The sequence below is a fragment of the Lactuca virosa genome, chromosome 4 (genome assembly GCF_052849685.1).
Source record: "Lactuca virosa cultivar CGN04683 chromosome 4, Lactuca_virosa_CGN04683_v6, whole genome shotgun sequence".
Classification (NCBI taxonomy): domain Eukaryota; kingdom Viridiplantae; phylum Streptophyta; class Magnoliopsida; order Asterales; family Asteraceae; genus Lactuca; species Lactuca virosa.
Window position 1 is genome coordinate 269905874 of NC_136429.1, and position 25193 is coordinate 269931066.

Below are 25193 nucleotides of genomic sequence, written 5' to 3' on the forward strand. Positions count from 1 at the left end.
AGGGTCACTTGACCTATCTAAAATTTAAAAAATTCAACAAGTTACCTATAAAATATATTTAGGACACACGTTAAATATTATGAATGACCTGCCTTATTGTGTTTGTAAAGAAAATGAAAAAAAAGCATAAATTATAAACAGTAGAAGAAACATCACATTCATGGCATGAAGAAGTCCAACATCGACTTCAAAAAAATGGTAAAGGGATTTTTCGTTATAAATATATGTATTGTCTTTCTTATTTATACACCATAAGCTTGTTGATGCATGATTTAGACCGGCGTGCTCTAAGTATTAGTTGGTTTTAGTAAAAAAATAATAATAAAGAAGCACCAATTTGGGTTAGTCAATTTACCACCAAATTTTATTTGTGCTGAACTGGCTGGTTGAACATAGTTTTCATTTCAACCGGGCTGGTTGATCTTTGTTAATGAAGCATATTGTTTTTTATTCTAAACTCGTCATTAATATATATATATATATATATATATATATATATATATATATATATATATATATATATATATGTATATGTGTGTGTGTGTATGTGTGTGTGTGTGTCATGATCGAGATCCTACATAGGATCGTTTTTGGCTTGCAAGATCGGGATCGAAATCCTAAAATCCCACAAAATAAAACATCATCTTAATTCATAATTTTAAAACATGAAAAAATATTTCAAACATTCAGTTTTTTGTTCAAAAGTTATAAAAACTTCAAAATATTAGTCATAAGTCACAATACAAAACGGCAAACGACAAATTGGTAAATGGTAAAAGATATATAATGGTAAAAAAAATATTTTCAAAAAAAATCTAGGGAAGGTAGGAGCGGATCGGATCCCGATCCTACGATCGTACATATGATCTTACGATTCTACCTGTTATCATACCCCAAATACAATTTGTTTACGATCTGACTCGTTTTTTCATACCTATGATCGTAGGATCCTATAATCAAGATCACGATTTTGTTCAAAAGTTATAAAAACTTCAAAATATTAGTCATAAGTCACAATAGAAAACGACAAACGAGAAATTGGTAAATGGTAAAAGACATATAGTGGTAAAAAAATATTTTCAAAAAAAATCTAGGGAAAGTAGGATCGGATCGAATCCCGATCCTACGATCCTACATATGATCTTACGATTCTACTTGTGATCATACCCTAAATACAATCTGTTTACGATCTGACTCGTTTTTTCATACCTATGATCGTAGGATCCTATAATCAAGATCACGATTTTGACAACCATCCGTGTGTATGTGTGTGTGTATATATATATATATATATATATATATATATATATATATATATATATATATATATGGTTCTTTCGATGATACTAGGTAAAGTGAAGACAATGAGGACAATTTAAGCCCATTATTTTCTTTAATTAAATAATTTTGGTAAATAATAAAACTATATTATCAAAAATAAATTAATAAAGACAAAACTTCAAAAATGGTCCCTGTGGTTTTCGAAAATATCAAGTTTAATCCCTAAGTTCGAAAAACCTCACAGATGGTCTCTGTGGTTTCAAAACTTTTAACATTTGGTCCTTCCGACTCACTCCGTTAGCATTTCACCGTTAACTCATTTTTTAATTTTATATTGCAGGGGTAATTTTGTCATTTCAGTTGTTCAATCTCCATCGCCCTACGCCTCATCACTTCTCCTTCTTTGCTCACCAAAACTCTCCTAATTGCACTCTCGATCTCCCCTCTCTCCACAACCATTTCCAAACCCATCTTCCAGACATAAGTCAAATACCTAGCATTCATCATTTTATTGATACTAAACTGTTGACACGGCATCAGAACCCCTTCGTATACACTTTCCAGGGGCGAATTCCAACCACAATGGCTCCAAAATCCTCCAACTGCAGAATGTGCCAATGCGTCCTTCTGGGGTGCCCACTTTACGATCATACCTCTCACCTTCATCTCGCTTACCAAATCTTCTGACAAAAACTCGATCCATTCACACCCATGAACCGAACCCGGTCGAACCACCCATATGAAGGGCTGGTTACTGTTGGCTATGCCCCATACCATTTCAGTTACTATTTTTGCATCTATGGTTGCTAAGCTTCCTAAGCTTACATAAATTACTGATTTGGGTGATTGTTTATGTGACAACCGTCAAATTCAAGTCAAAGTCAGAGTCAAAGTCAACAAGTCAAACCGGTCAAACTTTACAAGTACTTGTATGTTAAAAAGTTATTTTATGTATAAAAATGTGCATCTTGATGTCAAAAATTCAAGTGTCTCGAAGAATCTATGTGTTAACAATGTAAAAACCCTAAAAAGGGAGTTAAACGCATCAAAACACGACTAAGGACCCTTTCGGGGACTTAAAACAATCATTAACAAAGCATAACAGGGTACGCGAACCTTGCATTTGCGAGATTATGCGATAATAATGGCTAAGGTTAAATCTCCCCCACATCTCTCCAAGCATGTGAAATCTCTCCCAAATCTCTCTAAGTATGTGAAATCTCTCCAAGTATGTGAAATCTCTCCTAAATCTCTCCAAGTATGTGATATCTCTCCCAAATCTCTCTAAGCATGTGAAATCTCTCCCAAATCTCTCTAAGTATGTGAAATCTCTCCAAGTATGTTAAATCTCTCCAAGAATGTGAAATCTCTCCAAGTATGTGAAATCTCTCCCAAATTTCTCCAAGTATGTGAAATCTCTCTCAAATCTCTCCAAGCATGTGAAATCTCTCCCAAATCTCTCTAAGTATGTGAAATCTCTCCAAGTATGTTAAATCTCTCCCAAATCTCTCCAAGAATGTGAAATCTCTCCAAGTATGTGAAATCTCTCCCAAATCTCTCCAAGTATGTGAAATCTCTCCCAAATCTCTCCAACTATGTGAAATCTCTCCAAGTATGTGAAATCTCTCCCAAATCTCTCCCAAAATCTCTCTCGAACTTTTTATAGTCATCTGGGTCATCCCGACCCTTAACTTGGTCAAAAATCACGCAAAACGGAAAGATTTCTCGAAAAACAGCCATATAGAACCGAAAGCCCTCTTAGGAGGCGAACCTTTCAGGAGCCGAAACTCTTAGGAGTCGAAAGTGTCAGAACTGAAAGTGTCAGAGCCAAACCTCTTAGGACCCGAAAGTGTCAGAGCCGAACCTCTTAGGAGCCGAAAGTGTCAGAACCGAAAGTGTCAGAGCCAAACCTCTTAGGAGCCGAACTTGTCAGAACCGAACTTGTCAGGAGCCTCTCGGACCGAAGCCTCAGCAGACCCATGTGAGACCCTCGCACCCCCCCCCCCCACTTCGGACCTTCGGTCTTCCCTCCTACTCTCGGTTCCCTCTCGGTTCTCACACTCCTAAGAGTCGAACCTCGCAGGTTCGGTCCCTATTGTACGGATTTCGACTACTTTCGCCTCCTAAGCCCGTTTTTGACGTTTTTGACGGGATTTTTTCACCAAATTCATATTTTTATCATTTTTAACCCCCAGAACTATTATTTTAATTATTTTTCAAAGATTTATTAATTAAATCATTATTTTATAATAAGAAAAATATTCTACACCACAAGTGGGTCAAGTGTGCCCACTTGCCTCCTATGTGTCACTTTCTCATTGGTCCAACCTTATCAACATCACACAAACCAAGACAAACATCCTTTCACCCTAGCCACTTGCTCCAGCAACCCTCCATATAAGGAAATGTCTGGGATTTCCTTGATCATTTGCTTCACCATCAAACATTATACACTTCTTAAACCATCAAGAGGGCCTCTTTTCTCTCAACTTTCAGCCACACTTTTGATGTATTCTTGAGTCATTTATTCACTTATTGGTAAGTATTTCCTTCTAACTCAAGTGTTATTACATGTTTTCATAACACTCTTGGATCAACGACTCATATCTTCACACCAAAAATCGTTCTTAGGATCATCCAAAGCTTCGTGTGTTCATCAAGTGATCTAGACTTGAAACTCATCATCTTCAACCTTCCACTCTTCAAGAAATCACTCAAGGTGAGTTCATACCCCTACATTTTCTAGTTTTCTTCAGTTTTCAGGGGGGGAATACAAGTTAAAACACCAAAACATATTCAAAACTTAACTTGACAGATTACAACAGAAAAGTTGTGACCTGTTCACGAACTGTTTTACCCAACTTAAACTTAATATCTTTCAAAACTGTTAAATATGCAACTAGTTCAGGTTTATACCTTTAAAATGACTACTTTCACATCTCCATATGATTTTTCTACGATCTATGGTGATTTTTACAAAACTGCCTATCATTTCAGAAACGAATTCGGACCAGTCTGTGATTATGAACACTTTCACATAAGTTAGAGACTTCTAAAAATCATAATAAAAATTATGAATAAACTAGACACATTTTCTAAACTCTCAGAATTTACGAAGTTAGTTTTCGATTTCGTATGATTTTTATATGATGATTTCAAAACAGTGCAGAAAGGATAAAAACTAGTTACATAGTTTACCATATTAACAACACTTTGTAGTATGTTGAGCAAAGTGCATAACGATAAGTTTCTCAATGTTTGGATGCATTCTTGTTAGTTATCATCATAAACAGAAATTAGTCATTCATGTTAAGGTTTTTCCTCCATTCATTTCGAACACATATAATAAACTACATTAAGTATTGTTTATGAATTTTCGATAAAAGCATACTACATGGAAAAGGTTTTACTCTCAAAACAAATGGGTTTTTCGTATACTACTTGATAAACTATAATAGTAACAGTTTATGGATTTATATCACAAATGTATTTTCATAAAAGGTGATTTCACTTCCTCCATGGAAGAGGTTTTATACTCAAAACTATATGTAAACTAGTTAACGTAAGTTGTGAGACATTCTCCTTTGGGGTACTCTTAAGTACCACAGAAAATCCTGAAATAGTTATAACCAGAGTCTCTTGTAGGGAGAGCGTGATAATTGTGTATAGATCTATATTGGGATTGACAACCCACACCCATGCTGCTTGCATAAGTCCGATCGGTCGATCGGGGGTGACAAATGTCATTTCGTTTCCGACGCCTGAAGAACGTCACAGCAGGTTATTCTGTTGTAGTATGGTTATAGCGACTCACATAGGGAGTTAACAATCTTTCAAGTTTACAGGAAAAATTCTAAAATGAAAAGGGATTTTACTTCTAAATTAAACGAGTTTATGCCGATTTAAACTTGCATGAATTACTTTAAGTATGGAAAAATACTTGTATATTCTCGGTCTTGACGTTTAAGACTACATGACTTTTTATAAGGAAAATATTGGATTTTCTTTGGAAAGACATTACCATTATGAACATTATAAGTACAAAACACACACATATTCTCTGTCTTGACATTTAAGACTACATGACTTTTTATAAGGAAAAATATTGGGTTTTCTTTGGAAACACATTACCATTATGAACATTATAAGTACAAAACACACGCATATTCTCTGTCTTGACATTTAAGACTACATGACTTTTATAAGCAAAATATGGAATTTTCTTTGGAAACATATTTCTATTAAAACTACATTTCATCTAGAATTGTTAGACTTCGGCTATAATTGCTAAGTGTATATGCTAGAGTTATATAAGAATCTAGTCGCAATCAACTTAGAATTGGTGGGTCCGCATTACTTCCTGTTCCTTGTTTGGTTGTGGATCTAGGGCAGACCCATTGTATTCGACAGTTTATTTAACTTAAATTTTATATAACTTATATACACTGGGTGATTATAGAAGGAATCTACAGGTCTTTCTAGGGTACATTATTGCATAACATAGGAAAATTCATTTCGCATTTAATAAAGAAAATATTGAATTTTCTGAAATCATACTCTATCGCTTTTTATAAGGAAAACGGCTTCTTTCTCAAATAAAACTCTTATGAACTCACCAACTTAATTGTTGACGCTTTTTCAAACTACTTGTATTCTCAGGAATTCAGTGAAACAGGAAATCAACCGCTTTTGAGGATGAGACGTTAGATCGTCAAACATTTCATTTTTGTCATCATAAGTGTAATTCTTTGGAAACATGTAAACACATACTATTGTATAACTTTTTCAATTATATTTATGATGGTTGTATTTACTTTGGGCACTATCATAATCGTTGTTGTGATATTATACATGAAGTCGTCCACCCCCGGACGTTTCTGCCATCCTTGGTTTGGGGGTGTGACAGATTGGTATCAGAGCATTGTTTATAGTGAACTAAGTATATCGAACCACATAAGATATACAAACTATAAATGCATTGGACTAAAGTCTCTGATTAAACATTTTCAAATAACTATACTTTTAGAAATAAATAGTTTCTTGTTAAAAGTATAAGTACATACATGCATACCGGTTTAGTGTCACGTCTAAGGAAAACACAAAAGTTAAAAATAGAAGAGTTATGCAATGTGAATATGCCATGGGATATGCAATCAAGTCTGGGAGGAATATAGCCTGATCAACTATATTCGTCCGAGAAGTGACTAGTATATGCCAGGGGATAGTCATAGTGGACAACAAGTCTATCAACTTACCAACACCCATACCAGAAAATCGTTAACAACTAAACATAACATTTAAAATACTATAGGAGTATTTTGTGGTAGTATAACTTATGTGAAAACTAAACTGATTCTTTCTAGTAGGTCTACAATCACTAAACGGATACGCTAAAGTTATATATAACCTAGATATGTAACTGGTATGCACCATGTCATCATAAAAGTAACTAAAGAGGATCAAACCCCTATAAGTATTTCTAGGAATATAATTATTATATGCCTCTTACCTCACCCCTATTCTCGCACGGACACCATGACAAGATCTTACTTACCGGGAGACCCCTACTTTCCGAACCCGGAAAGTTAGTGGGTGATGAGGAAAACAGTCGAAGATGGAGCTAGAGGTCGACAACTCCCCTTACATAGCCAGGGCTCTCGCGAACCGCCTCGACTACATCGAACCTGTGCCGCGTTGGGCAGCATTGATCAAGGGATGGAGACGCCATCAGCAACAGCAATCGCCATTTGGGGACGAATTGTCGAGAGTAAAGTTCATTTTACTCACAAGACCTGGTAGATTAGGCCTATGAGTATGCGTTGGTGTTACTCCCCTCCATGTGTAAGCCCGACCCCGCGAGTTAGTGATTACACTAGTCAAGAGATTTGTTTGCGATCCAAACTTTTCCTTGCAATAATGTGGTGTAGACCTGCATCAGGCTCAAAACCTTTCTCTAAAAACTAAATATACTAGAATCATACAAATGAAAGGGGCATGCGTATTATTTCATTAGGAGCAATACTACTAAGAATTCATAAGTTTATTATATATATACTCTCATTATGAATTGTTTTCAAAAGACACCAAAACATTGGAACATGATACACTCAGAACTAAGATAAACTGAGTGAGATAACTTCTGACGTATAAACCCTTATTCAATACTCATTACCATCTCTTCTTTTTAAACCTTATGGTTGAAAGGTGCCTTTCCATAGACCTATAGGGTGCGGTCATACCAGCACTAATGCACCGGATCCCATCAGAACTCCTCAACTAAGTGTGTTTGGACAAACCTAATCCTAGGATGGGAAAAACTTAACGCCCGTACAAAACCTACATCTACCCACTACCATAAACTCCGTCTCCGGAACGTTAGCAGAAACATCAAGAATAGCTCAGTAAAGTGCGAAGTTTATATATGTGTATATAAATGATAAGAGTATAATTAGAATCATCCCCACTCACGAAATCGTTTCTCCCAATGCAACAGAGTTATGTCTTCACAAGAAGGTAACCAGCCAACAAGCAAGGTAACAATCCTGCAGATAGACTCTGCTACTTTCCAAGCTGCGGTCACGGCAGCCGTGACAGCCGTCATGGCGCAACTCAATACTAACAACGCCAGCAGAGTTGAAGGGGGTGTTGGCAATTCTAACCGCAGTAACAGTCAAGAACACCAGCGGGTGTCTACCCACGAAGACGCCTCAGACCACGAGCCCAAGAGCAAGAAGTGAAAGTTTTGGAACAAAAAGGAGCGCAACCTATCTCAAAAACGCGCTAAAAGACAACAATCTGTGGCTGCCCCTGTAATTACAACATCAGTCCCGACTCATGCCTCGACACTAGCCACAGCGTCTGTCACTCAAACACCGGTCAGACGATATATGGGCACACTTCCAAAGTGTATCAAGTGTAGTTACCATCACAATGGGGTTTGCCGGGTGATGCACTGTAAAAACTACAACAAGGACGGACATACTGCCCGCTTCTGCAGGAAACAGACCCAGCACATCGCTTCAATCACCAACATCAGTGTAAGTCCAGTATGCTACCTATGCGGTGAAATGGGACACTTCAAGAGAGACTGTCCAATTGAGAGGAATGACGGGGGACAGGAGAAACGTGACAAACAAACCAGCAGGAGCAACAAGGAACCTTATTAGGACTTTTGTAATGTTTCCAACAACAAAAACGTTTAAGTACCATATGTTTGTAATGAATTTGGTATGTTTGCTAAAATTGTCGTATATCAAAAAGTAGTTAAAATACTCTCTCAATCAATCAAATCAAAGACACATATATATGATCTTAGGATCATTAACAATGGGCTGGGATAACTTGGTATATACCCCAGGGTTAATCATAATCAAAATACTACAGACCTAAAGCGAAAAATTCCGTCCTGCCCCCTATTCCATGTCTAGTAGTGGGATCAGGGTAGAGCCGCTCACTCGACGGTTTCATCAATACCAATTTACATACAACTTGCATATACCGATCGACCATAGAATGATCGGTCGGGGATCATGATATAAGGAATTACTACTAAATTTCAGAACACACTTACTACCAGTACTAGCTGTTGTGATATGAATCATTTGCAGTAACAATAACACCGATCAAAGCAGAGCACAATAAAAAGAATCACATGATACTTTATCTCCCTAACGAATGATTCGTATAAATACAACTTAACACATGTGTTACTAAAAGGATCTGTTGTCGTCATTCGATGTCGATTGGTATAGTCCTCACTTTCCCGATTAAACGGCTACGAAAAGACCCTTCACCTAACCTTGAAACCCTCGTCTCTTGTAAACGCAAATCCGACATGGACTTCCGGGCCATCTCTCGCTGTAAAACCTCAAAACACTCACCAGAGGAGTATTATACTTTCCGCACCTTTTCAAATTATTCCTAGTAAACCCTTCGAGAATATCACACGTATAACAGGACAAGATCAAGCACAGAAGCTTGGGACAAATACGACGGACCAGGTACGAATCCTACCATGAACTTCGGGACAAGGCTACCTAGGAGTACGAATGAACGTTCTACCATCCGAATAAGTCTAGTCTCGTAAACCGAACCCATATGCTCCCTACCAACCTAATCAAATGAGAAACACTAAAGTAGACCTTATGTAGCGCTCCGAGGGGAAGTTATTACTTACGACTTAGTATAAATTCGAGAAAGGCTGAAAGCATCTCGAAACCGACAAAGGAACTATGCAGATAAGCGATGCAAACCCTCGGAATTGTTGGTTAGTGACCGAGTTCTACTGAAGGCCTCACCATTGAGAGGAATGATATGTTTCGGTAAACATGGGAAACTAAACCCAAGGTACAGCGGACCATTCGAAATCCTTGCTAGGATTGGCCCGGTAGTATACAAACTCCGACTGCCCCAGAACCTAATAATGTACATAAAACCATTCGCACGTCAAATTTAAAGAAATGTATGTCCGACGAGACTCTTGTGATACCTCCCGACGAAACCAAAGACGCATCCCTGTTGTGAAGGTCTGTTGGATCGTGAAACAAGGACCCGAGTTCACCTAGGAACGCGAAGACCAAATAAAGCAAAAATACCCATATCTATTCCCCAACCCTTGATGTCCCACTCAAATGCAAATTTCGGGACGAAATTCCTTCTAACGGAGGGATAATGTGACAACCGTCAAATTCAAGTCAAAGTCAAAGTCAAAGTCAACAAGTCAAACCGGTCAAACTTTACTAGTACTTGTATGTTAAAAAGTTATTCTATGTATAAAAATGTGCATCTTTATGTCAAAAATTCAAGTGTCTCGAAGAATCTATGTGTTAACAATGTAAAAACCCTAAAAAGGGAGTTAAACGCATCAAAACACGACTAAGGACCCTTTCGGGGACTTAAAACGATCATTAACGAAGCATAACGGGGTTCGTGAACCTTGCATTTGCGAGATTATGCGATAATAATGGCTAAGGTTAAATCTCTCCCAAATCTTTCCAAGCATGTAAAATCTCTCCCAAATCTCTCTAAGTATGTGAAATCTCTCCAAGTATGTGAAATCTCTCCCAAATCTCTCCAAGTATGTGAAATCTCTCCCAAATCTCTCCAAGCATGTGAAATCTCTCCCAAATCTCTCTAAGTATGTGAAATCTCTCCAAGTATGTTAAATCTCTCCCAAATCTCTCCAAGAATGTGAAATCTCTCCAAGTATGTGAAATCTCTCCCAAATCTCTCCAAGTATGTGAAATCTCTCCCAAATCTGTCTAAGCATGAGAAATCTCTCCCAAATCTCTCTAAGTATGTGAAATCTCTCCAAGTATGTTAAATCTCTCCCAAATCTCTCCAAGAATGTGAAATCTCTCCAAGTATGTGAAATCTCTCCTAAATCTCTCCAAGTATGTGAAATCTCTCCCAAATCTCTCCAAGTATGTGAAATCTCTCCAAGTATGTGAAATCTCTCCCAAATCTCTCCCAAAATCTCTATCGAACTTTTTATAGTGATCCGGGTCATCCCGATCCTTAACTTGGTCAAAAATCACGCAAAACGGAAATATTTCTCGAAAAACAGCCATATACAACTGAAACCCCTCTTAGGAGCCGAACCTCTCAGGAGCCGAACCTCTAAGGAGCCGAAAGTGTCAGAACCGAAAGTGTCAGAGCCGAACCTCTTAGGAGCCGAAAGTGCCAGAACCGAAAGTGTCAGAGCCGAACCTCTTAGGAGCCGAACTTGTCAGAACCGAACTTGTCAGGAGCCTTTCGGACCGAAGCCTCAGCAGACCCATGCGAGACCCTCGCACGCCCCCCCCCCCCACTTCGGACCTTCGGTCTTCCCTCCTACTCTCGGTTCCCTCTCGGTTCTCACACTCCTAAGAGCCGAACCTCGCAGGTTCGGTCCCTATTGTCCGGTTTTCGACTACTTTCGCCTCCTAAGCCCGTTTTTGACGGGATTTTTTCACCAAATTCATATTTTTGTCATTTTTAACCCCCATAACTATTATTTTAATTATTTTTCAAAGATTTATTAATTAAAAATCATTATTTTATAATAAGAAAAATATTCTACACCACAAGTGGGTCAAGTGTGCCCAATTGCCTCCTATGTGTCACTTTCTCATTGGTCCAACCTTATCCACATCACACAAACCAAGGCAAACATCCCTTCACCCTAGCCACTTGCTCCAGCAACCCTCCATATAAGGAAATGTCTGGGATTTCCTTGATCATTTGCTTCACCATCAAACATTATACACTTCTTAAACCATCAAGAGGGCCTCTTTTCTCTCAACTTTCAGCCACACTTTTGATGTATTCTTAAGTCATTTATTCACTTATTGGTAAGTATTTCCTTCTAACTCAAGTGTTATTACATGTTTTCATAACACTCTTGGATCAACGACTTATATCTTCACACCAAAAATCGTTCTTAGGATCATCCAAAACTTCGTGTGTTCATCAAGAGATCTAGACTTGAAACTCATCATCTTCAACCTTCCACTCTTCAAGAAATCACCCAAGGTGAGTTCATACCCCTACACTTTCTAGTTTTCTTCAGTTTTCAAGGGGGAATACAAGTTAAAACACCAAAACATATTCAAAACTTAACTTGACAGATTACGACAGAGAAGTTGTGACCTGTTCACGAACTGTTTTACCCAAATTAAACTTAATATCTTTCAAAACTGTTTAATATGCAACTAGTTCAGGTTTATACCTTTAAAATGACTACTTTCACATCTCCATATGATTTTTCTACGATTTATGGTGATTTTTACAAAATTGCCTATCATTTCAGAAACAAATTCGGACCAGTCTGTGATTATGAACACTTTCACATAAGTTAGAGACTTCTAAAAATCATAATAAAAATTATGAATAAACTAGACACATTTTCTTAACTCTTAGAGTTTACGAAGTTAGTTTTCGACTTCGTATGATTTTTATATGATGATTTCAAAACAGTGCAGAAAGGATAAAAACTAGTTACATAGTTTACCATATTAACAACACTTTGTAGTATGTTGAGCAAAGTGCATAACGATAAGTTTCTCAATGTTTGGATGCATTCTTGTTAGTTATCATCATAAACAGAATTTAGTCATTCATGTTAAGGTTTTTCCTCCATTCATTTCGAACACATATAATAAACTACATTAAGTATTGTTTATGAATTTTCGATAAAAGCATACTACATGGAAAAGGTTTTACTCTCAAAACAAATGGGTTTTTCGTATACTACTTGATAAACTATAATAGTAATAGTTTATGGATTTATATCACAAATGTATTTTCATAAAAGGTGATTTCACTTCCTCCACGGAAAAGGTTTTATACTCAAAACTATATGTAAACTAGTTAACGTAAGTTGTGAGACATTCTCCTTCGGGGTACTCTTAAGTACCACAGAAAATCCTGAAATAGTTATAACCAGAGTCTCTTGTAGGTAGAGCGTGATAATTGTGTATAGATCTATATTGGGATTGACAACCCACACCCATGCTGCTTGCATAAGTCCGATCGGCCGATCGGGGGTGACAAATGTCATTTCGTTTCCGAGGCCTGAAGAATGTCGCCGCAGGTTATTCTGTCGTAGTATGGTTATAGGGACTCACATAGGGAGTTAACAATCTTTCAAGTTTATAGGAAAAATTCTAAAATGAAAAGGGATTTTACTTCTAAATTAAACGAGTTTATGCCGATTTAAACTTGCATGAATTACTTTAAGTATGGAAAAATACTTGTATATTCTCGGTCTTGACGTTTAAGACTACATGACTTTTTATAAGGAAAATATTGGATTTTCTTTGGAAAGACATTACCATTATGAACATTATAAGTACAAAACACACACATATTCTCTGTCTTGACATTTAAGACTACATGACTTTTTATAAGGAAAAATATTGGATTTTCTTTGGAAACACATTACCATTATGAACATTATAAGTACAAAACACACGCATATTCTCTGTCTTGACATTTAAGACTACATGACTTTTATAAGGAAAATATGGAATTTTCTTTGGAAACATATTTCTATTAAAACTACATTTCATCTAGAATTGTTAGACTTCGGCTATAATTGCTAAGTGTATATGCTAGAGTTATATAAGAATCTAGTCGCAATCAACTTAGAATTGGTGGGTCCGCATTACTTCCTGTTCCTTGTTTGGTTGTGAATCTAGGGCAGACCCATTGTATTCGACAGTTTATTTAACTTAAATTTTATATAACTTATATACACTGGGTGTGATATCCCCATTTTCACGGCCAGAAAAGACCGATTTTTTTTTGTTTATGCTTTATAAAAATCAGAGTACTTCTTTTAATAAAAATGTTGCGGAATTTGTTCCCAGAAAAACATGATAAATACGTTATCAAAGCATTTCCGAAGAAATGTATTTTTATTCATTTAAAACATTTGGGATGTCATCGTCAATACAGAAACATAAGCATAAACAGAACTTACATTCATTTACACTAGTGATCTACATCTCTTTTAAATCTCTCAGTGCAAAGTAGCTTCGTATCGACACCTGTGATACAAATAAGCTGGAGTGGGTCAGGTTGGGAAACCTGGTGAGTACATAGGGTTTTCAACCCACAATAATATAATTATTATATTTAAACATCAAACAATCAACCCGATTACCCATCCCCCTTATCTTCTTTAATATTCCTTAAAGAATTATCTTAAGGGTCATCTCCTATATCATATTTACCTCTCATCTTTCTACCTCACATTTCCTTATATGCTCGTTCCTAAGGCATGAATACGTAGTTACAACGTCGCCTGAACTCGTAATTCATAGTAAGGGTTAGAGTATCATCGCATGAATATACAGTCACCACATCACCTGGACTCGTAATTCATCACCTACAGGTTATAAGTCTGCTGGTGTTTCCACGGGTTGTCTAGAATATTCTGTGGTCGCCATCTATACTCTAGTAGATGACTACATCTCCAAATTGTCGGACAAGGTTATAGTATCTTTCAACCTACATCACCGATTCATCATCACCTATCCATCACCTAATTATCATCACCTATCTCTCATCATTTTATTTCATCACACACCAACTATTTCATCTACCCATGTTTTATCCCAACGTATTTGTAGATATAAAATAAATATATATTTAAATCATTTAAAACATGTATAAAATCATTCATCCATCATAGACAGCAAGTATTCAGATAATGTGCACACATAGCACGTAATTTATATAAAATACTTCATATCTATGTGTAAGATGAAAGAGACCATGCACTCACCTGTTAAAGTGATGATTCCAAACTCAGACAGCGCTTCGTTACTCTTAAAACAATTTTCTTCGACAAAACCTAGTATCAATACCACTAGGGTTTAGTCTAACGTTAACCGCGACTAATTAATAGTCTAGCTATTATTATTATTATTATTATTATTATTATTATTATTATTATATAAGCGTTAAACAACACTCTTATATAACTCATAATAATATCCCAAATAATTGGTTTAAGGTCCTAATAATGTTACTATAATTAATTAGAAGTTATATTAAAAATAGCGTAGGCTTAGCTCACTTACAGCGAGTTTTTATTAAAAATCGGGCTTCGCTGGAGCAGCGTTTCCTAGCCGAAAGCTTTTCTTCTCGGAGCCGTCGGGCGCTCCGGGGCTTTCTTCTCGTGCTAGGAGGTTCCCTAGACTTGGGAGGGGTTTAGGGAGGTTAGAGAGAAGTTCGAGAGAGAAAGAAAGGTTTGAAGGTGTGAGGAAATTATGAAGAGTTCATCTCTTATTTATAGGAATTGTATAGTAAAGTAGTCTCCAAGCTTCGTCCGTAACTTTCGCATACGAGCTCCGTTTTTGTCTGTCTTTTTACCGTTGAGTTCCTATTAATGAGATCTTCAACTCTCATTTAGACCTCGTTGGCTAATTCTCATTCTATCTCGGATTTACAAAACTGTATCGAATTCGCCGCGCTCGAAAAGTAGAGACTAAGCTTCGTCCATAACTTTCGCATACGAGCTCCGTTTTTGTCTGTCTTTTTACCGTTGAGTTCCTATTAATGAGATCTTCAACTCTCATTTAGACCTCGTTGGCTAATTCTCATTCTATCTCGGATTTACAAAACTGTATCGAATTCGCCGCGCTCGAAAAGTAGAGACTAAGCTTCATCCATAACTTTCGCATACGAGCTCCGTTTTTGTCTGTCTATTTACCGTTGAGTTCCTATTAATGATATCTTCAACTCTCATTTAGGTCGCGTAAGCCAAAAAGCGCTCGAACTAAAATTCGAGTTTCGGGCTGTACACTGCTAAGCCGAAACTTCGAAAAATCATAACTTCCTCATACGAAGTCAGATTTGGGCGTTCTTTTTATGGATGCTCTCGGTTTAACGTTTTCTACGACTTTTTTTTAGGTCACTAAGGCTAAAAGTCGCTCCATCGTAAATTCACTATTTACGCTTCCCGGTGCCGTGCCAGTTTTGCCGTAAAACTTCGACGGGCCATAACTTCTTCGTTATAACTCGGATTTCGGAGTTCTTTATATGTACGGAAACCTTGAGAAATATTCTACAACTTGGTTAAGATTATTTATTATAAATAATCTTTTGCCAAAAATTCGTTTTCGACACTCATTGCCTCTAAATTGACTAGCCCGGATCTACGGGCGTTACACTGGGTGATTATAGAAGGAATCTACATGTCTTTCTAGGGTACATTATTGCATAACATAGGAGAATTAATTTCGCGTTTAATAAAGAAAATATTGAATTTTCTGAAATCATACTCTATCGCTTTTTACAAGGAAAACGACTTCTTTCTCAAATAAAACTCTTATGAACTCACCAACTTAATTGTTGACGCTTTTTCAAACTACTTGTATTCTCAGGAATTCAGTGAAACAGGAAATCAACCGCTTTTGAGGATGGGACGTTAGATCGTCAAACATTTCATTTTTGTCATCATAAGTGTAATTCTTTGGAAACATGTAAACACATACTATTGTATAATTTTTTCAATTATATTTATGATGGTTGTATTTACTTTGGGCACTATCATACTCGTTGTTGTGATACTATACATGAAGTCCTCCACCCCCGGACGTTTCCGCCATCCTTGGTTTGGGGGTGTGACAGTTTATCTAGCCAAGGAATGCAGCTGGTATCTTCTTCACGGAAGCTTGTGGAAGGAGCTGGAGATGTTTTGTGCAACGGGCCGATTGTAAAAATCGGAACTTGGTAGTGATGGCGAATCTGGGTCAGTGTTGATTGTTCAAGACATTCGAGGGTGTTACAAATGAAAGCAGAAGGGGGTATTTTGGGGCTGATCATTGCGATCAAATCAAGGACTTCTTGTATTGGAAGGCCAATAAAGGGTAGATCTTTGTATCTGAATGGATGGAACTCTGGAATCATTTCCTGCAAAAAAGAATCTTTAAAGCATAATTTTAGTACTTAGATTGTTTGTTTATGTGGGTTTTGGATTGCCGATTACCTCGTATAGGAAATCGACCTTCTTGATGGAGCTGAGGGATGATCCAGTAACTAGGAAGGAAGGCTGCACAGCTGTTGCGCAAGATGATGGAGGGTAGACCCAGATCGTCGGCGAGGTTTCCGGCAAAAAACATGAGGCTATCATAGATGATAACGATTGATTCTTTTTCAGATGTTTCCTTTTGTGTATTTATCATCTGAATCAGGTGTTTCTCGAGATGGGGTCTGCAGTTTTCATTAAAGAGAGAAGGTTACAACTGAATTGACGAAATTACCCCTGCAATATAAAATAAAAAAATGAGTTAACGGTGAAATGCTAACGGAGTGAGCCGGAAGGACCAAATGTTAAAAGTTTTGAAACCATAGGGACCATCTGTGAGGTTTTTTGAACTTAGGGATTAAACTTGATATTTTGGAAAACCACAGGGACCATTTTTGAAGTTTTGTCATTAATAAATATAGGGTAAATTACACCATTGGTCCCTCGTGCACATGCCAGAAAGCATGTTTAGTCCCTATTTTCAAAAATTAACTCGGACCGTCCCTTGGTTTGTTTTTTCTTGCATTTTTAGTCCCTATTGATATGAAATGACGATTTTACCCTTAATAATTTCATTTTTCATTTTATTTTATTCATTTATCAGTTTTAGATTATAAAAAATAAAAAAATCAAATATCCCCACCCCTCCCCTCCCATTCTCTTTCCATTTTCCTTCTACCGTTCCTAGAAATCAACACCACCAGAACCACTGTCTACCACCACCGAATACCACCGGAAACTGCCCGTCCTCCTCCTTTCTCCGGCGAAACTAACTAGCCAAAAATCTTTTGTTTTCCCCTCTTTCATATCACCATCGTTAATCTCAAATACCCTCCAGAAACCACAAACAATTACAGTTAATATCCACCACCTCCAATTATCGTCAATCTCCACCATTTATAAACCATACCTGACTGTCCAACATCAAATATTCAACCCAAAACCTGCCTTCTAATCTGAAAAGCAAACCCCTCATGAATCTCGAACCGATTCAGATCTACATTTAGATCTGAAACTCAAACCCAAATCGGAAATTCGAACATCAGAAACCACATCCTCTCCCTCTCTACATTTAGGTCTGAAACTCAAACCCAGATCTACATTTAGGGTTTCATACGGCGATGTTAGGGTTTCTACACAAATCTATGGGTGCGGGCGGCTCACAACAAGTGATGGTGAAGAAAGCTCCAAGAAGATATGCACATGCGCACCAAACCCTAGCCGCCTCTCATTTTTTCCAATGAGAGGGTAGCATATCTTCACTCTGGTTTGAGTGTAATAGATTTTCACTCCTCCCTAACCTTCTCCTTACCGTTTAGATCGACACTTCTGTTTGGATCCTTCGTCGGAGGAAACGCAGGAAGCAAAACAAGTTCTTGAAAAGCTTGAGAAGATTAAACTGGAGCTTAGTCAGACTTCTGTTGATGTTGCTGTAGAGGTCACCGAAGCTTTACAAAAAGTGAATGAAAGATTGATTGAGGTGGTGGTTGGTGGTTATTTTCAATGGAAAAGATGAGCTTTGAACCGGGGAGTGGGTGGGGTAAGTTGAGGGGTGGCAGCGGTGCTCCATTTTCCGGCGATGGCATAGATTACCGGTGGTGGTGGTGGGGATTATCGATGGTGGTGGTGGTCAAGTATTCTTCAGAAACATAGAAAAATAATTATAATACTTTTTAATAATTAAAAATAATTGAAATTGATAAAAATAAATGAAAAAGAAAATAAAAAGGGCATTATAGTCCTTTCATGTCTCACAAGGGATAAAACATGCAAAGTTAAACTAACGAGGGACGAAGCGTGCAACTTTTAACGACATAAGGGACTATCCGAGTTAATTTTTGAAAATAGGGACTAAACACGCTTTCTGGCATATGTGCGAGAGACGATTGGTGTAATTTACCCATAAATATATAAGCGCAATATGGTAAAAGTTAAAGAGCTCAATAAGGAAATCAGATTTCTGGAGGATTTTTAGGGATTCTTATAGATAATTTTTTTTTAATTATTTAGGATTTTAAAGTTTGAATTTTTAAAACACTAAGTTTATCTTGATTTAAAAAAAAAATACAAAATTTGAAACAACTATGTAGATTCACGTTAGATAGTCCAAAACATTATCTTTATGCGCATATATCATTATAAAATTCTAATGAGAATATTAACTATAACCTGTTACCATTGCAGATTCATACTAGAATGTATCAAATTCAATTCAGAATCAAACATTAAGTTAATATTCATACTTTGAACATCCAATAAATAAATTTCGAGTAGCAAGATAAGTCAGGCAATTTCAATTATGAATATAAAAATATTATATGCAATAAGCAAGTTTTGAAACTAACGCAAATTCTATTAAGAATATACATATATTATCGATTAGGTGTGAGACTCATGTATTACATGAGTTTATTTAAAAAAAAAACTAACTACAAAATTCTACACATTTGAAAAGTATGAATTTATAAGAAAAATGAGAAAATATTGAATTATAAAAATTTGAGTGTTTTTTTTTCACTTTTAAATTTAAACAAATAATTTATAGAAATAAATAAAGAAAATTAATGAATCTTTAATTTGGTAATTTTGAAATTAGTAAAGTTTATTAATGAAAATTGATATGCATTTATTATTGAATATAAATAAATACTATCTACAATTTAATAAAATGAAAAAGCGATAAAATGACATGAGGAATAAAAAATAATTTAAAATAACCACAAAATTACATGTGGCAAAATAAATAAGAATATGACATGTGACAAAAAGATCTTTATTTATTAGGGAGGCTTTCTAATATAACTCATATTAGCTTGAAATTGAATTGTATCATGTTGTAGATGGAACGATGTACCAGCCTCACATCATAATGATTTGTTAACATTTATTTTCCTTTTTCACCTTTAATCAACTGCAACTAGGCTACTGACCTATCTTAGTTGAAATACTTGGGAAACACTCCTGAAATTAACATTGTTTCAAGGCATTAAAATATGGAATATCATTAATGTGTATTAAAAAACTTGAAAAAAAAACTTATGAGAATGTTATGAAATATATAAACTAAATACCAAATTGTACAAATGAAGCAAGAACGGGTTCTAGAACCACATGAGGATCACTATCAAGGTCTATATCACATCCATCTTCATAGTCTCTCATACACTATTCAATCACCTTAAACATCTCGGAATTGAAACTCACCTTCTTCAATCCATATTGTATGATTTTCTTGTAATTGAAGAGCAAAGAATCCCGCTTCTTTACAAATTGCAGAAAAAATAGATTTAAGATGGTATATCAACCCACAACCTTAAATCGATTTAACAAGTGTGTGGAACTAAATTAAGGTGAAAGACAAAGAAATCCAAAACTCAGTTTTCCCAACTGTCACACCCCCAAACCAAGGATGGCGGAAACGTCCGGGGGTGGCGGACTTCATGTATAGTTTCATAACAATGAGTATAATAGTGATCAAAGCAATACAACCAATCATAAATATAATCGGAAAAGAATTGCATGGTTTCAAGTGTTACATATTTCAATGATTGAATACAACATGATATAAAAATAGTTGTTCAACGCTGCAGCGTTCCATCCTCAAAAGCTTGTGGTTATCTGGTTTCATTGATTTCCTGAGAATACAAGTAGTTTTGAAAAAGTGTCAACAATTAAGTTGGTGAGTTCATAAGCTTTTTAGATGAAAAGTTTGGAAACCGATCTTTGTAATGAGTAGTGTGTTACCAAGAAAAATCCAATATTTTCCTTATGAAAGTGATATGTAGTCTTAAATCCCAAGACTGAATGTACGTGTGAGTTTTGTGTTATGTGGTCTCAAATTCCAAGACCGAAAGTGTACAAGTAAAATCCATACTTATTGTTATAAAAGTGGCTTTAAATCGACATAAAACCCTTTTTGATTTATAAAATCCCCGTAAACTTTATGTGTTGTTAACTCCCTATGTGAGTCGCTATAACCATACTATGACTAATGAACCTGCCACGACGTTTCTCAGGCGTCGAAAAAAAAAGATATGACATTTGTCATCCGTAGACCTCGAGGTCCTACTGCAGCTAACAGCAAGGTGTGGGGTGTCAATCCCAATATAGATCTATACACAACTATCACGTTCTCCCTACAAGAGACTCTGGTTATAAATACCAGGAATTTTAACCCATACTCTAGGAGTACTAAGAAGAATGTCTCACAATTTAAGTTAAAAAGTTTACGTGTAGCGTGCGTAAGTGTAAAACCTTTTTCTGTGGGAATAAAACCATCCGAAATGTGTTTGTTGTGTTAATGGAAACATAAACTATACCTATTATAGTTTATCAAATAATGGTAGTAGTAGTGAACATAAACTCTACTTACAATAGTTTATCAAAATGTTTGTATGCAATGGATATAAACTTTGGTTATTATAATTAATTACCATATTTGTGGAGGTAAAAATCCATTTGTTTTCTGATGTATGTCTATTTACCAAGACAAAATGACATATAATATAACACATATATGCACATAATGATACACACCTTGCTCAACAAGTTACAAGGTGTAAATGAAATTGATAACATTTTTCTAGTGTTAACATTTCTATTCCTGTTCTTAGAAAATTTATAGAGAAATGATCAAAGGTCCAAATCAGAATCCGTAAATTCTGAGAGTTTGGAAAATGTGTCTAGTTTGTTCATAAATTTTATTATCATTTTTAGTGACCACCCACTTGTGTGAAAAAGTCCATATTCACAGACTGGTCCGGATTTGTTCTTGAAATGATAGGCAGTTTTGTAAAAATCACCATAAATTGTAGAAAAATCGTATGGAGATGTGAAAGTAGTCATTTTAAAGGTATGAACCTGAACTATTTTCACCTAATACAGTTTTGAAAACTAAAATGTTTAAGTTGACCAAAACAGTCCGTGAATGGAGTTAAGCTTTTCTGATGAAAGCTGTTGTTTGAGTTTAGTTAAGTTTTTGGTGTTTTAACTTGTATCCCCCCCCCCCTTAAAACTTAGGAAAAACGTGAAAAGATAGGGGTATGAACTCACCTTGTGTTGTTTCAGTAGATGGATGATGAAGAAAAGAAAGTGTTCAACTCAAGAACACTTTAGAAGATGCTTGAAGATTCGAAGATCTAACACAAAGAAAGCAACATTCGTGCATTGAGTAACCAATTCAAGCATAACCTAATCAGGCTATCTCACTGCTAACGAACAACTCTAACATACGGATCAATGAGCTCCTATAGCAGGCATACAAGGCATCCTTCCTAGATCCTTAGCCCTATTCAAGCATGCAGTTATCATAAACACATAACATGCATACAAGGCATCCACCTAGATCCTTAGCCCTAATCTAGCATGCAGTTATCATAAACACATAACATGCATTCAAGCCATCCTCTTAGATTCTTATCCCTAATCTAGCATGCAGTTATCATAAACACATAACATGCATACAAGCCATCCTCCTAGATTCTTAGCCCTAATCTAGCATGCATTTCTCATAATCATATCATATAACATAACATAAAAAGTATGGGTATCTTGGGGAAAACTTACTTAAGCTCGTCCGGTCGCACACATCACACACCTCGTTCTTTCTCAAAACTCTTTAATTTAGATTTTAGAAAAACTATTTCCTTGTAAAAATCCTTCAAGCCCTCGGTTTGAGTTCAGACACCCCCGAGGGTGTGTCCGAATCCCTCAAACCTAGGCTCTGATACCAACTTGTAACATCCCACTTTTCAAGGCTAAAAATTTCATTTTTAAAATTAAGTACTTCATAAAATAGTGTACCAAAACCCTGTCAAGGTTACATCAAATTATAAAGACCATAACATCATGTCTCGAAACCACAATATCAAAAGTAATGAAAATCAGAGTACAATCCCAGAAACTCCATCCGGAAATCATGTGTGTGTGTGATGCGTTGCTACACCGCCGGCTCCTTCCCCTTGGACGAAGAGGCACCTGAAACCAAAACTGAAACTGTAAGCACAAAGCTTAGTGAGTTCCCCCATCATACCACATACCAAACAACATACATATTGTCGGGCAATTCTGGGATGCCCGAACTACCCATGTCAACCGTTCTGGGGTGCTGACCTACCCATGTCAAGCCGTTCTGGGGTGCTGACCTACCCGTGTCTGGCCATTCTGGGGTGCCGACTACCCTCTGAACTATCTCAACCGATCACAGGGACTATTTCACCCCCTACTGCTAGCATATAATATCATATAATAATCATATTGTCAGACATATCTGGGGTGTCCGACCTACCCATTGGTCCTAGCGACAGAATCGGGGACTAATCCCCTCCTACTGATACTATCACGTATAACACATCATGCTAGAATGCACACATATCAAACTAAAGCAAACCAGGCAATTATCACAAAGACAATCGTCTCAACTAAACAACTACTAGTGGGCCGGCCTTAGTGCCTTAGACCCACTTCTACAGGAAGGTAACTCACCTTGATGTCGTGTAGTGTCTGAACTGCCCTCGGCGTGAAAGTCGACTCTCCTTGACTCCTCAATCCCTACACGACAACCCTTCTAAGTTATCAATTCGAACATGCAACCCTAACCAGGGTCAACTCTATTCATTCAAAGTCAACTTTGGTCAAAGTCAACCTCCAGTTGACCTGAGTCGCCGAGTTGGTCTACCAACTCGTCGAGTCCATACTCCTCTAACCCAAACCAACCCCCGACTCTACTTGTCGAGTCTAGCAAGAACTCGACGCATTCTCATTCACTCATACCATCGGGACCATCTTCATCCGACTCTCCGAGTTCATCCTTGAACTCGTCGAGTTCATCTCCCTCATAAGAATGTGTCCATACTATGACTCGCTGATTTGTATGAACAACTCGTCGAGTCCATATTCAAATATTGGGATATTGCCTTGGACTCGCCGAGTTTGCTCAAACACTCGTCGAGTCCCATGATTCCCAGGTCCCTTATGAGCCTAAACAACTGAGGGACCTTCCATCCTATCATCTGATCCATCAACAGAAAGGATATCGTGGTCATTACACCCTGACTCGCCGAGTCCCAAGAACGACTCGTCGAGTCCATCCTTTACAATTACTATACAGTCGATTTAAATGGGTCTTAACACACCAAAACCATAGATCTGGCCTCCTAATGTCCATTTTACACGTAAAGTTTCTAACTTGGTGTACATGCATGCGGTCTTTGGCTCAAACAGCCATAAAAGATGGTCTACAAGATGCATGGGGAGTTCATGGCAACAAAGTGGGTACCTTTATGCCATAAAAACCACTCAATAGCCCTAGATCTGAAGCACAAACTCACTTCTTACACTAAATCCAGAATACATCCTCACTAGGGCTTAGAAGGATGTAGAAAAGGTCCAAAAATCAAGATCCAAGCAATGAATAGACAAGGTTTCAACTTTATACCTCAAATAAGATGGAAATGAGCTCAAAACTCTGGATCTTCTTGTTCCCCCTTGATCTCACAAGTCTCCTTTTACTCTTTAAGCTTCAATCACACAAAAGTAACACCACAAGGCTCAAGAACACCCTAAAACGGCTAGGGTTTCGAGTTAGGGTTTGCTCTGGACGATGGGGGCTGAGTTGGGGTGTTATAATGTGTTTAAATAGGGTCCAAACCCTCAATTTAGGGTTTCACTCAAATAGCATCTACTAGCCGAGTTAGTCTCCCGACTCATCGAGTAGATCACTTAAACTTCCCGCGAAGCACGACCCTACTCGACGAGTTGGGACTCCAACTCGTCGAGTCCCAGAGAAAAACATATGAAATACTTGAATTGAATGCATACCAGGGATCGGGTGTTACAGGATCACCACAGATCCATGCATATCGACAGAAAATACCACTTCATTAGACATCGAATAAAAGAAGGACTCGTCGTGGCTAAGAGGGTATCATCGGATGAGAACCCAGCAGATCCCCTCACGAAGGGACTGTGTAGGGTTAAGCATTTACAACATGCGAGGTGCATTGGGCTGAAGGATGATATTAGTTTTAGTAATTAGATAGCTTTCGAAACTAGTAATAGTTGAAATGTAATTGACATTTGATGTTTAAATAAAAGGTGTTTTTTTATTTACTAGTATGGTACTGTCTTCTGTCAATCATTTACTATTGTTTCATTTTGCATGATTTGACTTCCAGAATAATTATATTATTCAAACTATCCACAATCGATCATACTTTGGAAGTAGGTATTGAAATAAGACTGTCATGAATTGGATTTGTAGATTTGTCTGAATTGTATTAGACATAACAATTGTTGCTGCAACATTCATGAGTGCTCATAAGTTCCGAGTACCATGCTCACTTGTATCACTTCATGGAATTTATTTCGAGTGATTGTGAGACGGTAATATCATATA

General features: G+C 36.9%; 1 pseudogene; it reads right to left on the minus strand.

Annotated features, from left to right (window-relative positions):
* Positions 1–1632: 1632 nt before the first annotated feature.
* LOC145105873 (UDP-glycosyltransferase 76H1-like) lies at positions 1633–17695 on the minus strand (annotated as a pseudogene).
* Positions 17696–25193: the final 7498 nt, after the last annotated feature.